This window comes from Etheostoma spectabile, unplaced genomic scaffold, assembly GCF_008692095.1.
Source record: "Etheostoma spectabile isolate EspeVRDwgs_2016 unplaced genomic scaffold, UIUC_Espe_1.0 scaffold00019180, whole genome shotgun sequence".
In the NCBI taxonomy this organism is placed as follows: Eukaryota; Metazoa; Chordata; class Actinopteri; order Perciformes; family Percidae; genus Etheostoma; species Etheostoma spectabile.
The window spans coordinates 47,530-52,261 of record NW_022604725.1 but is presented as its reverse complement, the minus strand read 5'-3'; the positions used below and the strand labels follow the sequence as shown (position 1 = coordinate 52,261).

The window sequence follows — 4,732 nt, the reverse complement described above, 5'->3', positions numbered from 1 at the left end:
AGTGGTCATATTTAACCAGGAAGTGGGTCAGGTTCTCTTGAAATGTGCGGGGCTTTAACCGGTATGTTATTTAAGCATGCAATTGATATGAGTTGATCAAAAATTGCTGACAGTAAAAAAAAAAAATAATCTCCGATGGCAGAGACGCAACTGGAGTCGCATTTAAAACAAGCAGCACGTCTGAAACTCACGTTCACCAGAAATCTACTGGTTACTATGTAAGGACTACAAACCCCACGTTCACCAGAAATCTACTGGTTACTATGTAAGGACTACAAACCCCACGTTCACCAGAAATCTACTGGTTACTATGTAAGGACTACAAACCCCACGTTCACCAGAAATCTACTGGTTACTATGTCTGTAAGTACTATAAACCGAAGTTAAAAACAAACCTGAAGAAACCCTAAACGTTAACCGAACAGATCCGAAGACCGAATTGACTGAAGTAGCGGGAGCGAGCGAGAGAGATAGAGTGAGCCAGCAGAGAGAGAGAGAGAGAGAGAGAGAGAGAGAGAGAGAGAGAGAGGAGAGAGAGAGAGAGAGAGCGCATTTCTCCATGTTCTGTGTGTGTGTGAATGATCCGAGCGTGTTTGTAGGCGGGGGGCGCTGTGATTATCACAGAACGCTGCGCGGCCAGTTGAGGAGTTTTATTCAATCCGAGCACGGATATTGACTCATATTACTCGGATAATACTTGTACTCGGCAAAAGTGCTTTATCCGTACCGGATACTCGTTTCAGCCGGACACTCGGATCACCCCTAGTGTATATGCAGTAATATAAAAGAAAGTTGATGTCATAATGAATAGTGATGATGACATAATGAATAGTGATGATGACATAATGAATAGTGATGATGACATAATGAATGGTGATGATGAATCAAAAAGAAAGTTGATGTGTATATGCAGTAATGTAAAAGAAAGTTGATGTGTATATGCACAAATCTAAACCCCACGCATCGACCCGGTATTGCAGCGTCACCGGGAACGGTGCACCCATCTTCTGTCTTCTGGAAAAACAATTAACGATGCACGTGAAGCTGCCCGTTGCCCAAACTGTCAACGGACCTGAAGAGACATGGCTGGCAGATTTTACCGCCAGAAATTGTCCTAAAAACTGAATGATCTGTGAAACCTCGTTGGGTTCCTGGTATCAAAACGTTGTTATAATACTTGACAAGATAAAGCCATACAAAAGTGTAGCAAGATTTGCACTTTTGATTGGCAGAAAAACAGCAAGGACAAAATATTGGTGAGGCCTTGGATTTGGAAAAGCGGCACACCAAGTGAGAATTACCGCGAGGGTTGGGACTGGGAAGACTGGCGTTTTCGGCTGCTCTCGAGAGTGGGCTGTACTTACTCTGGTTTCTCTTCATAACGCACAAGTCTTTCGCCTTTTACTAAAGACTTCCGTGGAGAGGAACGCCTATGAGTTGAAATTATTTTTGGTGGGCTTTGCTGTTTGGCTAAGCCTTTTGTACTTGTGAAAAACAAATATGCTCTCCAAAAGGAAACTCAGATTCTTAAACGTAGCCAAAATGTGACAGCATGGGAATATTGCACGTTGGCAGGAGCTTGACCAATTGGGAAAACCACAATTGCCGTCTTTAACTAAAACTTTTTGTGCTTCCCCATGAAGCGCTTGGACGGGGGTGCTAAGCAGCAGCTGTTATGTCCATTTAAAATTACTGGACCGTGACAACTGAGAACCGTCCGGGGAGGTCGCATCTGACAGCATAGAGGTGGTGGTCATCGCTTCTCGGCCTTTTGGCTAAGACTGCGATCGCCTCCTATGTCCGGACAAAACTTTTGCCTGTTTGTGGCCTAGTTTTGTAGCGGGTTTTTGGAGGATAGTGTACTCATTCTTTGTGAACAAATTTCATCTTGTTTGTAGTTGAAATACTTTCACTGAGGAATTCATTGGTCTAGAGGACTGCTTACTACTCTGTGGGGATTACAACATCGACCAGACCAAACAAGAAAGGTAAGTGCGTTTTAGTATTTATTAGGCAAGCTTTATTTTGCTTTTTAAATCAGTGTTTTACCTTATTTTTAGCTTACTTGTTGTTTTTTAGACTTTTTTAGGGTTTTTAGCTTCTTTCATCCCGTTTGAAGTGTGGTGCCTCCACCATGTCGGCCAACCATGCCGGCATGCGGAGGCACCACAGTGTCCGATTCACATTTAACGAAAATGAAACCCTTGTTATATCAAGGCTTGACTTCTCCAGGAGGCTAGTCCAGAAAATCTTGAAATTCAACCCAGAAGACATAAACTGTATCTTGACTTTGCCTTTTAATAAAGGTTTTGATATAAGCTTTTGTTCCTGCCGTGCTGAGAGAATTTTGGATACGTTTCGAAAATGCAAAACACCAGTTTACTGCATTTAATGTTGAGAAACTGACTGACAATGCAGCTAAAACTGTAATTGTCAGAATGTTCAATGAAACCGTAAATGCAGATGACATTTGTTTATGGCTGGGCAGATTTTGCACTGTGAAAGGCCAGGCTACCAAGGTGAGAGATGAGGATGGCATTTGGAATTGTGCTTGGAGGGTCCCCATCCAACAATGGCAGGACCCCCAAGGCTTCCAGGGCCTGAAACATCTGCCATCCATGATAGTTCTGGGAAACAACAGGGCTACATCCACTACCAGGGCCAGCCCAAACTCTGCCGCAAGTGTGGTGAGAATGGGCACCTGGCAGAAGCGTGCCAGCAGATTATTGTGGCAAATGTAGAGAAATTGGGCATACCTTCATGGAATGCACCAATGGCAGGAAGTGCAATCTCTGTGGAGAAACAAACCACCTCTTCAGAGATTGCCCAAAGTCATTTGCCAACAAATTAAAGACGGCAGCAAAAAGAACGGAGAAGGAACAAGATGAATTGTTTGGAGAGCTGTTTGGGCTGGAAAATTCAAATCTCCCGCCAAATCCTGTGATTGGAGGAGAAGGATCAGGGGAGGCGGGAGAAGGGGAGGGGCCTGCAATTGCCCCACCAGTGGTGAACAGGGAGGAAGTGGTGGCAATGCAGGCAGAAGGCGGAGCTAGCCCAGTGGCTGGCTCAGAACAGGAAACTGACCAGTCACAGGGTGATAGTGAGGATGTCCCCCTCCCCAATGCCCAGCCAGGCAAGAGGCTAATTTCAGAATTGTCTTCTGAGTCTCCTGGAGTCTCGGAAAAGAGGGGAAGAGCTGGGACTGACTCAGACAGTTCATCTGTGGAGGGGCCCAGAGTCTTCCCCTCCGATTCACCCAATGAAGTCTCATTCCTAAGCATAGCTCTGCAATCAACCCCTAAGGTCTCTAAGCTCAACGCAACCCTGCGTCAGAGGCCAACTCCCAGAGTCCGAAAGGGAAATGGAGTTCAACCCCGTCCTCTCTCACCTGTGAGAATGAAGGAAGAGCTCCATTCACAAGAAATTCAATAATTGTTGTTTTAAATGTTTGAAGTCCCTCCCTTTCTGTCTTTAAGATGTCATACTTGTTATTCTTAACCATACTCATGGCACTCACCTTCTCAACTATCAATGTGAGAAGCGTCAAGTCGAGAGTTAGAGCCCAGACGGTTTTATCCTTTCTTAACTCTTTTAAGTCAGATGTGTTTTTATTACAGGAATGTGGCCTTCCATTTTTAAAGCACTACAGGGAATGGGAGGAGTTATGGCCACAAACGTCACTATGGAGCGGGTCAAATGAAAACAAGAGTGATGGAGTGGCCATTTTAATAAAAAACCCTCTAGTCTTGGTAAAGGGCAGCACTGTGGTGAGAGATGGTCGGGCACTTTTAACACACCTGACTTTTATGGGGAGGGATTTTAAAGTCTTAAATATTTATGGCTTTAATGACAAGAATGACAGGTATGACCTTTTAGAAGACCTGCAGCCCCACATGCTAGGTAGGCTACCTTTAGTCGTAGGGGGGGATTTTAATTGTATTTTAAGCAAGAACGACAGGAGAAGAACAGGGGATGATTTTAAAGCAGACAAGACTTCACTTTTATTACAAAGTATATGTAGCGATTTTAAACTTGTGGACTGTTTTAAAACCATGCATCCCAGAGAGGAGGGCTTCACCTGGTTCAGTAGTGACGGCACCCGAGCCTCTCGCATAGACTACATTTTATCACGTGACTGCCCACCAACCGATGCTAGATTAGTACCTGTTTTCTTTTCCGATCACGCAATGCTTTCCTGCACTCTTTCACTCTCTTCCGGTGTGACGGCAGGAAGCGGTCTGTGGAAGCTCAATTGCTCCCTGTTAGAAGACAGGGAGCTAGATAGGCAGTACAGGGAGCAATACAAAGAATGGCAGACCCTTCAAGACTTTTACGATACACGCGCACAGTGGTGGGAAATGGTGAAGGGGAAGACTAAGACTTTTTACAGACAGGCAGGTAAAGGAAAAAAGATAGGGACAACAGACGCATGATGGGACTGCAGAAACGACTTCAGAGGTATTTTAAATTAATCCAACAGGGAATGGATTTTAATGAGGAAATAAAACAAATTAAAACAGAGATGTCGGTTTTAGCAGAAATTAAAAGCAAAGGTGTCATACTAAGAAGCAAGGAGAGGGAAATAGAGGAAGGAGAGAAGTGCACAAGATATTTTTTTAAGAAAATCATAAATAAAGGGGGGGGCATGTTAAGACTTAAAAAAGAAAACGGGTGCATAGCTAACACAACAGAGGAAATTAAAGAAACTGTCGAAGACTTTTACCGTGAACTG

The 4,732-nt window shown here is 44.1% G+C and overlaps 1 non-coding gene across 1 annotated transcript; it reads left to right on the top strand.

The window, feature by feature from the left end:
* The first annotated feature begins 1,360 nt into the window (after positions 1-1,360).
* On the top strand, positions 1,361-1,477 carry LOC116683992 (U5 spliceosomal RNA). The gene has a single exon (XR_004330741.1). It is a non-coding gene; the product is annotated as a U5 spliceosomal RNA (small nuclear RNA).
* The last annotated feature ends 3,255 nt before the right edge of the window (positions 1,478-4,732 follow it).